The following is a 13,670-nucleotide window of genomic DNA, read 5'->3' on the forward strand; positions in this document are numbered from 1 at the left end:
GTAGTTCCGTCGAAGTTGTAGGCCATGTGTCTTTTCTTGCAGTTCTATGCCTTTCCCCCCTGTCAAATTCATATGTTAATAATGTATGAGACATATTGATCTGTTTTGTATGTGGTAGTTTTGTATATTTTAGTGTATTTGTGTTCATTCTTATTTCATAATTTTAATGATTTGAATGTATTTCAGAGAGTTCTGTCGGCGACAGTTTCTGGTAATTTCTTTTCACGTTATGGCCACAAAATCTAATAAATGTTATCTCCAAGTGCTCAGAGCAACTATTTTGTTCACTTGCAACAAATCTGTTATATTCTTTCTTATGAATATCAGACAATAAATCTACTTTCTTACATTTGATAACTTCTTTTGCAGAAACAGTTTTGGAATGGAGAAATATCCTGTTTTAGATACAAGATCTAGTGAGTCTTCATTTTATACAATGTTGCAATTCCTGTTGACACATTTAATATCACAGCCATAGTTTTATTTTGATTCTCGCTGCAGTAATTTAGCTGAAATCCTCTATTACTTCTTAAAATTCTTTCTAGGGTTCATCTGTAAATAAGACTGCAGGTAATGACAGTAGGCCTACTGTAAAAGTTGAGCCTCAGACTTCAATCTTTCCAAAAGTAGAGAATGATGCATTGGACCCTGGAAATGAAGATGATATTACAGTGGTAAGTTCAGTCACAAAAAAGAAAATTCCACCACTTCCTTCTTTGTTCATCAAAGAGAACTTGCTTTCCTGCATACATTTTTGTAATAACTCTGTTTCATAATACAGTAAAATGTCATTGTAACGAACACCAGTTTAATGAAATGTCCAGTACAGCAAAATTATTTTTAGGCTCCTTCACTTTTCCCTATTTAATGTGTGTTAAATTATTTCATTGTAACAAATTTTGAACTTTCAGTATAATGAATTAAAATATCAATTTTGCTTATATTTAACATAGTTTTTCTTCAAAATGTATTTGAAATTCATCCTGTTTTAATCACTGGGTATTTCTCACAACATGTCTCCATGCAGCTAATACCAGATGACACACACTAACACAGGCGAAACTACCTGATTACAAATCAGGGGAATGTAAGCAAACATATCACAATTCCAAAGAGTGGGTTGCTTACCCAACAGTATGTGAAGATTATCTTATTCAGTTTTGGTGTACCGGTACTGAACGTCATTATGTAGGGTAAATTCCTGATACATACAAAGCAAATTAAGCCAATTTTTGGTTAATATAAAATCTTCAAATATTGGGGTGCGTTGCTTGGATTACATTTTACAGGATACGGTTCAGGTAGCCATTTTCATACATGTCTGCGATTGGTCGAGCTGTATGTAGATTTCAAAAAAACCAGTACATATGAAGTAATGCTATTGGCTGGGTAGGAACACCACATTTACAAGCAACCAATGAACGTTACAGTTTCACATCTCTACCTTTAGTACTGCATTTCATTTATTCATGTCTCATGACACGTTCATTGTTTGTCTTTCGTTCATGAAGCAATGTGTGTATTAGTATGCCAGTTGACTGTTTCGCTAATATGGATCAAAAGAAGCGAAAGCAGTTTTCTTTAAAAGAAAAATTTGAAATACTTTGGGAAGTGGAGAGAAAGGAGAAATAGTGAAGTATGGCATTAGACCCTCAAAGTCATGAAATTTCTTATTAATGAAGACAAAATTAAAATCTGTCGGAAAGTGGACTGAGCATCCGCACCTTGAAGCATGCTGAGGTCGCGAATGTTGAACTCACACCATCGAGTTTCAACTCGGTCACTCAGGCTGGTTGATGCAAGTCCGATTCAGAGTCAGTCTTGGTTGAAGTTTTGTTCATTTCAAAATGGCAGCCAAAGTAATTCCTGCCAGCTGCATATTGTCAAAGAGTGTGACCAGAGAATAATGTTTAATAACCCTCTGCTCTGAAATAAAAGACTTCTACTAGCATTTGTTTCAGAAAGAGTGTGATCTGCAATAATACTTAATGCATATGTTTTGTTGTTTGGTGCATTTTATAAGCCCCAGTGGAAAAGGTTTTTGTTTTTGTTCTCTCTTGTTATCCACACCTTTATATAATAGTTTCCTCTCATCTTTAGATGTGGTAGATATAGTTTGCACTGTACCCGCACTGTGCCCTCATGTCAGAAAAGAGCGTATTTAACCACTTGATGTACTTTGATGGATCTCTCTGTCCTGGCTCTCGACTGCACTCCGGTACAAAGACAGATCTCTCCGTCCGCGTGTAGTGTTTATTTCCGGACCCGCTCCAAGCCGGTTTCCTTTGTGAAAGGATTTGATATTAGTAAGGTTACCTCTTGACAGATGGAATCACTGTTTTATTCCATTGATGTATTCGATAAACATGCCTGTGCATTTATTTTGCGGAAAGAATAACCAGTATCTTAGCAACCTCATCGTAAGCGAGATCATGGCTGCCTCCATGTTTAGTGACAAAGTGATTATATGGGAAATTTTAGAAGAGAATGATATTGATATAGGAATAAGCAATGAAGAATTTAGTGGATATGGAAAGTAATGAAAGTAGTTCGTGTGATAGAAACTTTAGCGCTGGTGGGAGTGAACAAAGTGCTGTTTTGCCGTCAAATATGTCACTGAATTTTAGGCCTACAACTGATGCCGCACCAGCGGCTTCTAATCATGTTTTACACGATAGAGAATGGAACTGGAAGCACGTAAGTAATACTCCAGAGTATCATTCATGCATCGCAAGTGGACAATGCCCAAACGAACTACAAGTTGTGAACGAATTTCTAACAGCAGACTTTTCGGGAACATCTAACCTATGAAGTAAATGCTTATGCAAGTAAATGTCTTGTATTGGCTTGCGAGGGTAATGTCATTTGGAAAGGAACACTGGTTTCCTGTATCTGTGGATGAAATGAAGGCCAGATTACCTTGAAGTGGTAATGTATGATGGAGAAAAGTCATTCAGACCCAATCTTGTTGTTGACTACAACTGTGGAAAGGGTGGTGTTGATTCCCATGGCCAGAGACTCGCATCATTCCCCTTGATGAGGAAGTATGTAAAAGGATACAAAAAAATAGACTTCTACATGCTAGACATGACACTTCTGAATTCCAACATCATTCATCCCGTCCTCTACCCTGAAAAGAAGCGAGTAGGCTTTACCACCGTCCAGATCAATTTGGCCAAACAGCTGTTGGCAAGTGTGATCTTGCCTGACTATCCAAAATAAGGCACCCAAACACTGGGGATACACCACTGAGACTTCAAGAGAGGTACTGGGGACACTTTCTGACCAAAATACCCCCAACAACGAAGAAGGTTTTCCCATCATGGAGATGCAAAGTCTGTGTGACACGGGGTCTGAGGAAGGAATCTTCATTTGAATGCCACTGGTGCTTGGTGGTGATGCACGAATATGACTGTTTTATGACCTACCATATTCATAAAGACACAAAGTACATCTGACAGTAGTTTGGATATTTCCTCTCATTACGTTGCTGTAAAGCATGCTTTTTCAGTGTCAGTGATAATATCATGCAAAGTAATGAATATAAATGGTATACCAAGGCATAAATAAGTTCAGTTAAATGGTATGTAAATGGGTTAAAGTTTTTATATACTTGTTGGATAGTTTTTATTTGTATATTTTCTTGCTTAGCACGTTCTTTTTTGCTCTCCCATGCAAAAACATCTTAATGAGGTTCTACTGTATATCATAAATGTCATAAAAGAATACCAAAACTATGCTATTCATAATTCATTAAAAAATAAACACACCCATAATCTCAATAGTACATTTTAGAAATATTCCAACCTATATGACGGCAATGTTTACACAGATTTTTTTAAAGAAACATTTTAAGTTTACTTCAACAGCAGTACTCAACAACAGAACTGAATTTTGCAACAGTACCAAGGAATTTGAATGAAAGGAAAGTAACAATTCACTTTCTGGACATAAAAGACATGTATTCCAATATACCGATATATAAGACAATAGATATCATAAATGACAGGAATCCATGTGATGATGAAGGGGAAGAGGAAGGTGTGCCTCACAGTGTTCAACAGAGTTTGACTCTTGTCCAGGCAACAAACTTGACACCTAGTATTTACACATTCTTTACAGTCTCTGTAGTGCAATGTTTCTCTTTTACAAATTGTTCCATCAGATCGACATTATTGTACACTTGCTTGTTCCTGTCTTTTTTTTAAATTTAAAGGTAAATTAATTCTATTTTAATTATGCAAATATGAAATATATTCTGTTAGCTGGTTTTTGTTTGCTTGTATGTTTTTAATCTTGTTAAATCATTACTCGTCTTTTCTGAATTTCTTTCTGAATTTCTTACTCCCAGCCTTTTGCAGAGAATAAGGATGAAGCATTCATTGGTGAACATACAGTTGATCAACTAGTTCCCTGTTTCAAAGATGAAAGCAAGTAAGTACAGCTTTCTTTAACTATTCACTCCCATGAGCAGGGTGGGTAATAATTGATCTCTGTGCATTAGCTATTTTTGTCATTGTAACCCTTCAGCTCTAATATTTGAAGAAACTAGTGGTAGCAATTGAGTGAAATATACAAGAAAGGTTAAGAATATCTGTTTGTATTATAATATATCTGTGGTAGACCAGTATATTGTTAAACTGAGTTTTATCACAGTACCTTTAGGTAACAAATAATATTTTCATTCTTTCATTCCCACTGTATGATTGAGTATTATTATACAATATATTTTTGCACAATTGATGCCCTTGCACAATTTACTCATCCCAATACTTTTGGGTCCTAAGTGGAGAAAAAGAAATATTCCCTTATTTGACGCACTCATTTCTTCAGTCATCCATTCACGCAGTTCTGGCTGCGTTTCGAAATAAAGGTGTCAACTACTCATGTAGCAACCTTCCTATTGCAAAACTGGACATTCCAAATACTGTGCAACGTGTATCTGCTGACAGGAAGTACTATTTCAGTGAGTAAATCAGCACAGATGTGACTACTGGCACTGTATTCCAGACTGGTGCAAACTTATTTTACATGTATTTCGGGTACGATACATGCGTCTTATGTGATCTCAGAATTGTTCGTTAATCCACAGTGATCAATTATTTGAGTGATACTGCATCATATAAACTCGAGGTGATCAGTTATGATAAAGATGTTGATTCCCATAGGGAACCTGAGATATTTGTCCCGAATGAGTAAATTTATAATACAAAAATAAATAGTCCATTATTGGACACTATAAATTTTCCAGTTAACACAATCCTTGTTGCCAGCATTTCGCCCCAGTGTGCTGAGTTGGGCTCATCAGTTGGTAAATAGCACACGCACCAAGATGCATGGCTAGTGCATACCGTGGAGGTCACTGCGTAGGCTATTTGGAGCCACCGGCAATGCCAATGCACTATTAGAGACTTTGTCTCATTACCAAAAATTGATGCCTGCCTGGCCATCAGATGATGTAGATGTTGATTCCTGTAGGGAACCTGAAATATTTGTCCTGTATGAGTAAATTTATAATACCAGTATAAAAGGTCCGTTATTGGACATTATACACTGACTGACAGAGCAAATGCAACACCAAGAAGGAGTGGTCAGAACTTTATGCCAATTGCAGGGTAGACTGACGTCACTGAGGTATGCTCATGATGTGAAATGCGCCGCTGTGCTGCGCACGTAGCGAACGATAAATGGGACACGGCGTTGGCGAATGGCCCACTTCGTACCGTGATTTCTCAGCCGACAGTCATTGTAGAACGTGTTGTCGTGTGCCACAGGACACGTGTATAGCTAAGAATGCCAGGCCGCCGTCAACGGAGGCATTTCCAGCAGACAGACGACTTTACGAGGGGTATGGTGATCGGGCTGAGAAGGGCAGGTTGGTCGCTTCGTCAAATCGCAGCCGATACCCATAGGGATGTGTCCACGGTGCAGCGCCTGTGGCGAAGATGGTTGGCGCAGGGACATGTGGCTCGTGCGAGGGGTCCAGGCGCAGCCCGAGTGACGTCAGCACGCGAGGATCGGCGCATCCGCCACCAAGCGGTGGCAGCCCCGCTCGCCACGTCAACCACCATTCTTCAGCATGTGCAAGACACCCTGGCTGTTCCAATATCGACCAGAACAATTTCCCGTCGATTGGTTGAAGGAGGCCTGCACTCCCGGCGTCCGCTCAGAAGACTACCATTGATTCCACAGCATAGACGTGCACGCCTGGCATGGTGCCAGGCTAGAGTGACTTGGATGAGGGAATGGCGGAACGTCGTGTTCTCCGATGAGTCACGCTTCTGTTCTGTCAGTGATAGTCACCGCAGACGAGTGTGGCGTCGGCGTGGAGAAAGGTCAAATCTGGCAGTAACTGTGGAGCGCCCTACCGCTAGACAACGCGGCATCATGGTTTGCGTATGATTCCATGTCACCTCTAGTGCGTATTCAAGGCACGTTAAATGTCCACCGCTACGTGCAGCATGTGCTGCGGCCGATGGCACTCCCGTACCTTCAGGGGCTGCCCAATGCTCTGTTTCAGCAGGATAATGCCCACCCACACACTGCTCGCATCTCCCAACAGGCTCTACGAGGTGTACAGATGCTTCCATGGCCAGCGTACTCTCCGGATCTCTCACCAATCGAAGACATGTGGGATCTCATTGGACGCCGTTTGCAAACTCTGCCCCAGCCTCGTACGGACGACCAACTGTGGCAAACGGTTGACAGAGAATGGAGAACCATCCCTCAGGACACCATCCGCACTCTTATTGACTCTGTACCTCGACGTGTTTCTGCGTGCATCGCCGCTCGCGGTGGTCCTACATCCTACTGAGTCGATGCTGTGCGCATTGTGTAACCTGCATATCGGTTTGAAATAAACATCAATTATTCATCCGTGCCGTCTCTGTTTTTTTCCCCAACTTTCATCCCTTTCAAACCACTCCTCCTTGGTGTTGCATTGTCACTGTCAGTCAGTGTAAATTTTCCAGCTAACTCATTCCTGGTTGCCAGCGTTTCGCCCCAGTGTGCTGAGTTGGGCTCATCAGTTGTTAAATAACACACGCACTAAGATGTGTGGCTAGTGCACACTTGTAGGATACTAATTGGTTTAGTGCATACCGAGGAGGCCACTGCGTAAGCACTTTGGAGCCACCGGCAGTGTCAATGCACTATGAGAGACTTTGTCTCATTACCAAAAATTGATGCCTGACATGAGCCCAACTTAGCACACTGGGGCAAAACGCTGGCAACCAGGAATGAATTAGCTGGAAAATGTATAATGTCCAATAATGGACCATTCCTATTGGTGATCAGTTATGCCGAAACATGCAGGACTAGGACAGTGGTCTGCAAATTTTCAGTCTCTGAATGTAACAAGTGACTAAAAACTCTCACAGAGTATTTTGTGGACAAAAATGTGGCAAGTTTTCGCAAGTAGAGGAGGATCTGTTTAAATATGTGATTTTGTTATGGAAAGTTGGATGTGCCATTTCTCATGAAATGCTGTATTTTAAATGACGACAAATAGCCACTGCACATGGAATCAGTGTCTCGGATTTCAAGGTTAGCCATGACTGAATGAATAATTTCATGAAGAGAAATGGACTTTCGCTTCGACTAAGAACAATATTATGCCAAAAATGCCCAAAGATTTCAACTAAAAAGTAATTGATCTTCATCGCTTTGTAATTGAGAAACGTAAAGTGATAGAATATTTGATCTCTCAAAGAGGAACCGCAGGTCAGACTGTATCAGTTTCCACATGCCACAAAGTCAAACAATCGATGGCAGAAAGCTTGCACCTTACATTGTTTGTAAACAGAAAACTATGTGTAAACGAAAATTTCCACGTGGGATCCTTGTTCGTATCAAAAAAAAAAAAAAAAAAAAAGGTTGTTGGACACGTTGCTCGTACAAGATTGAATACAAATAGTTTTGGGAAAATCGAGCAGGCTCCCTCCTCTGATGCCTGGCCCTTCTTGTGTTGGACAGTTTTTGTGACTACCTGATGGAAGACACTAAGAAATTATTGGAAACCATGAAAACCACTTTGTCAGTGATTCCTGGTGGATTTCAGCCCTTGAACATTCTGAAAAAAAATATTCAAGGATAATGTGTCAAAACTCTATCAGTGTTGGATGGCGGAAAGTGCGCATGAACTTTCTCCAACAGGCAGGATTTGGGAATGACACACCGAGCTCGATAGCTGCAGTCGCTTAAGTGCGGCCAGTATCCAGTATTCGGGAGATAGTGGGTTCGAGCCCCACTGTCGACAGCCCTGAAATTGGTTTTCCGTGGTTTCCCATTTTCACACCAGGCAAATGCTGGGGCTGTACCTTAATTAAGGCCACGGCCGCTTCCTTCCCAGTCCTAGGCCTTTCCTGTCCTATCGTCGCCATAAGACATATCCGTGTCGGTGCGACGTAAAGCCAATAGCAAAAAAAAAAAAAAAAAAATGGGAATGACACGTGCAACTCCTTTGTGAGTGGATATTGTGTGCTGGGACATGATTTCTTCGAAGGTGATAGAAAAGTGCTTCAAGAATGCAGGAGACTTGATTTCATTGGACAGGAGTAAAGATAACTTCTTATGGAGAGATATGAGCAATGTTGGCAGTAGCAGCAAATTTTCCTGCAGTGCTGCTAGCGAACTCATAAACAGTAGCTTATAAAAGGTTTTTACCGGCTTGTCATTATTATGTACTTACATGAATTGTTCTTTTATTACTTCATATTTATATCACTTCAGGTCGTATTGTCAGCTCATAATGGGAAGAATATTTTCCAGTGTTAGTACTTCAAACCCACCTGTCCAACTTACCTGATGTACCCTTTTTGACTTTGCAAGTTAAAAATTTTGTATTGGGATATATATTGAACTATGTAAGAGCTCGTGAAGGAATTGTCTCATAGAAATCCACCTTTTCAATACACTTTGTGATTTATTAAACTTCGAAGTCAAAGTTACATATATTACAATAACAGGACATGTTTCAGCTATAATATTATAGCCTTCTTAAGCTGTATTGCCCTTAACATCAAAATTAAAATTAAGGTGCTTGACTAGATATTAGGCTGTAATTAAAATGCTACATAACATGGCTTATAACTTAGGCCTGGATTTTAAATAATGCATATGCTCATATGCAAAAGCATATTTTGAACATTAGTGCATAAATAGATATATTTTTCTCTTATGTGCAATCGATTATCTAAGATTTCTGAATGAAATGAAAAATCGTTTGGCAACACGAGAAGCCTTCCCCGATCAAGGAAAGTGCTTTCAGTATCGCAATACAACCAGGTAGAAGGATAATATCTCTCTTCATAACAACTATTTCCTTCTTTATGACATTCCTGCTTACAGTAGCCTCCCGAGGTTTCTTCTCTAGTATTCATCTCTTAATTTACTCTCCATCTATTTTTAAATGCCTACAAATTAGAGCTCTAGGTCATTTTTAATTACGTAGTAGATATCAGACAATAGATGACTATACAAGTGATGGTAATGTAGTGTGCTGTCAACATACCTGCCAACTATTCCAGTTTTTCCGTAAAAATGTACGGATTTTGAGTGTGTTTTATGGTTGTACTGATGAACAACATTATTGTATGGATTTTGAATATCCACGCTTGGTTTTGCTTTCTGCATCCAAACTGGATTTGACTTTTGATAGTAGCTGAAATTCTACTGGTAAATGTATCGATTATCACCGTGCTTTTGTCACCTGCTCGACCCCAACTGTTGCTTCATTCACTGAGATGTTCCCAAACAAGTAGCAGGCTGTGATTTTGAAGAAAATAAATCAGTGAAAAGTAGCAGGCGTTGAATGTATATAGATATAAAATAAGAGTTTTGTCTGTACATTGCTCAGAATAATGGTGTTTCTGTATAGGTCATTTCCACAGTAAGAAGGAAATGCATTTTTTACTTTTCCGTAATTTATGTCAGTCTGTATGTATGTATGTATGTATTTATGTATGTACACGCATGATGAGAAAACAGCTGAAGAGAATTTAATGAAATTCGGTATGTAAAGTCAAGGGATGTGCCGCTACAATCTAGGCTGTAAATAATTTTATTCATGCTCAGTGAAATGGTAGTTTAGGGGAAGGTCTAAAATTTAATTCTCAAATATTTTATTATTAGTGGTCCTATCGATAATTACTATATAACTGAAGTTATATATAATTACTTTTCTAGTCCTTTGTCTTATACATTTTTACCGTAGAGGCTATGATAATAGTGGTATTTCAAAGTGGGAAGGAAACTAAATGTGAAGGCCTACAATATCAAAAGCACATAACATTGATAACAATAACATTACATTAACCATTATTTGTAGTGATGTTCTTTGCCTCCAATGCTGATACTCAACTCCGATAGATGGGATTACTGCTGAGTACTGAGTATAACAGCCTTACTGAATATTGGCGGGAAGGAGCTGGGGAGTTAGGAAACTTTCTTCTTTAGCATGTCATTCCTCTGGTTCATACACTTTCTGATACTGCTGGTACGTAACACTATGGTTTGTCATAGTATTCCAGCTATTCGACCCCTACTCTGACACACTGTTTTGAATGAGCAGTGTACGTATAAGGCAGAGGTTCACTTATGGCCTGGTGTAGAATTACAAATTCAGGTCTATTCCAAATTATAGCATCACAATTCACAAGTAACTCAAACTTCAACCCTGAAAAGAGCCGTTTCTTAAGAAAAACTTCTTCCTCTTCACTTTTATTAAATTCTACATCATTTTATTCCAAACTAGCTGTTGAACCCGTGCTTCACTACGGGATTATCAGAAAGTCCGACTGTGGTTTCCCTAACTGAAGTCAACATAGGTCATTACAAAAAACGCCAGTAGGAATTTAGCGATTAAAAGCAATGTTATCATATAAAATCCTCGATCAAATAAAAAAATGCACATTTTCTCATTTTTCACGAACAGTACTACAGTGCTGATCTAACAGTCCAAAGTTCCAGAGCTGGACTGACCAGGCCACAGACAGCCTTGAACACTTCTCTGCCATTATTCCGTTAAATATGCGGACTTCTCATTCCAATTAGTGCCTAGAGTAGGGATTGAATAGCTCAAATGCTAGGAGGAACCTGTGTATTTATAAAACAGGGGAATGGCATGTTAGGAAGAAAGTTCCCTAACTCCCCGGCTACTTCCCGCCAATATTTAGGCAGACTATTACACTCATACGACTGGGCGAGTTGGCCGTGTGGTTAGGGACCCGCAGCTGTGAGCTTGCATCCGGGAGATAGTGGATTCGAACCTCACTATCGGCAGCCCTGAAGATGTTATTCCGTGGATGCCCATTTTCACACCATGCAAATGCTGGGGCTGTACCTTGATTAAGGCCAAGGCCACTTCCTTCACACTCAAGTCCTTTCCTATCCCATCGTCGCCGTAAGATGTAACTGTGTCCGTGCGACTTAAGACAAATTTTAAAAAAATACTCTGATATGCAGCAGTAATACTATCTACCGTAGATAAGTGGCAACATAAGACAAAGCACATCACAACAGACAATGGTCAATGTAATGTTATTGTTGATCAATTTGATGAGCTTTCTATATTGTAGGCCTTCGCATTTAGTATTCTTTCGACTCTGTGATATTAGGGCGTCTTATAAAATTATTTATAACATAGACTGTTGTTCTTTATTCTCTGACTTAACATACCAATTTTCATTAAATCCTGTTTACCCATTTTCTTGTGACTCGGCACTGATAAGGACTTAGTAACAAAAATTCAAATTCATGAGTATCTCCGATCATAGCCGGTATGGTAACAATGTATAAGACTTAAATGAACAGCTACATAACTAAAGTATTTATCAATACGACCACTATTAATATAATTATTTGCGAATTAAATTTTAGGCCTACCCCTAAACTACCATTTCATTCAGCTTGAATAAAATTATTTATAACCTAGATTGTAGCGTCTTACTCCCTGACTTTGCATACCGATTGTCATTAACATAGGGCCACTAATAAGATAAATATTTGAGAATTCCATTGTAGGCCTCCCCCTAAACTACCATTTTACTCAGTATGAGTAAAATTATTTATGGCCTAGAAATTAGTGACTTATTTGCCGACTTTGTATACCGATTTTCATTAAGATATGACTACTAATAACATAAATATTTGCGAATAAACTTTTAGGCCTTCCCCTAAACTACCATTCCAGTCAGCGTGAATAAAATTATTTGTAGCCTAGATTGTAGCGACTTATTACCGGACTTTGTATACCGATTTTCATTAAATTCTCTTCAGCCGTTTTCTCGTGATGCGTATACATACGTACAGACAGAGAGACAGACAGAAATTATGAAAAAGTAAAAAGTGCATTTCCCTGTTACTGTGGGCACGACTGATACAGGAATACCATCCTTTTTAAAATTCTAAGCAATGTTAAGACAAAACTCTTATTTTATATCTATAGATTAGCAGTGGAGAGGGGGTTTCTCGTCTGGCTTGAAGGAAACATTTGCCTCCAAGTCATATAGATTTTTCCACCGCCAATGTACTGAATTAAGATTTTCTGGCTCACTGGGAACTCCTAGGAAACAGACTAGTAAAGGGGCATAATTTTTGCCCTCGTACTCTCCACTATTGGACCCCCACCCCGCTGATAATTACAATAAAAATTCCCGAACCCAGCCTTCATATAAGGAAAGACGTTCGGTGACTTACCCGTCATGTTTCTAGGGTAACGTTAAGAGCTGTGCAATGTAATACAATCTTGCTCACGACATGTGCACTACCAAACCTAGAATTCTCTATACAATGTACAATTCTGTAGCGAAGCATGGGTACATCAGCTAGTTTATACAGTGAAACTCTGTTAAGAAGTTTTTCAAGGGACTGCAAAAAAAAGAAACTTCTTAAGCAGGAAACTTCTTAAAAGGGGTAATGCCCAAAAACTTATTCTGTACTTTGAAATACATGTGAAACACACAGCCAACAGATTTCCTTGTTTGTGAACAATACCGAAATAGGCCGATATATAGGAGCTGCTTACAGAAAGCCACAATATAAAAATTCGATTATCATGACAATATTTTTAGAGATAAAGTAAAATAATTGAACATACCATATTATAAATATATTTGATAAGAGAAGGGAACATATTAAGTTATATAAAAACGTTGCAAGGTTTGATTATTTTAGCAGGCAGAACCATGTCCTTCCATACTTCCCTTTCCTCCGAACTTACACTCTCTGCTTCGCAACAAATTGTTTTGTAAACGAAAACCAAAAACCCCATGGCACTACAGCCCTTGAAGGGCCTTGGCCTACCAAGCGACCGCTGCTCAGCCCGAAGGCCTGGAGATTACGAGGTGTCGTGTGGTCAGCACGACGAATCCTCTCGGCCGTTATTCTTGGCTTTCTAGACCGGGGCCGCTATCTCACCGTCAGATAGCTTCTCAATTCTAATCACGTAGGCTGAGTGGACCTCGAACCAGCCCCAGGTCCAGGTAAAAATCCCAGACCTGGCCAGGAATCGAACCCGGGGCCTCCGTGTAAGAGGCAGGCACGCTACCCCAACACCACGGGGCCAGCTTTGTAAACGATGCCGGCTCGATTTTTAAAGCATTCCAGCCACCCGCTCGACGCGGTAAAAGGTACCCATAATTTGCATGAGGCTTTCTCCTGCACAATAGTCC

General features: G+C 39.5%; 1 protein-coding gene across 1 annotated transcript in view; it reads left to right on the forward strand.

Annotated features, from left to right (window-relative positions):
- Positions 1-13,670, forward strand: part of LOC136866959 (zinc finger protein 569) — a 291,176-nt gene that overhangs the window by 251,061 nt on the left and 26,445 nt on the right. Inside the window, exons 3-4 of the mRNA XM_067144048.2 lie at positions 546-674; positions 4,352-4,434. The gene's annotated coding sequence lies outside the window, so the exon portion shown is untranslated. The remainder of the gene's footprint in view (positions 1-545; positions 675-4,351; positions 4,435-13,670) is intronic.

The sequence above is a fragment of the Anabrus simplex genome, chromosome 3, assembly GCF_040414725.1.
Source record: "Anabrus simplex isolate iqAnaSimp1 chromosome 3, ASM4041472v1, whole genome shotgun sequence".
Classification (NCBI taxonomy): domain Eukaryota; kingdom Metazoa; phylum Arthropoda; class Insecta; order Orthoptera; family Tettigoniidae; genus Anabrus; species Anabrus simplex.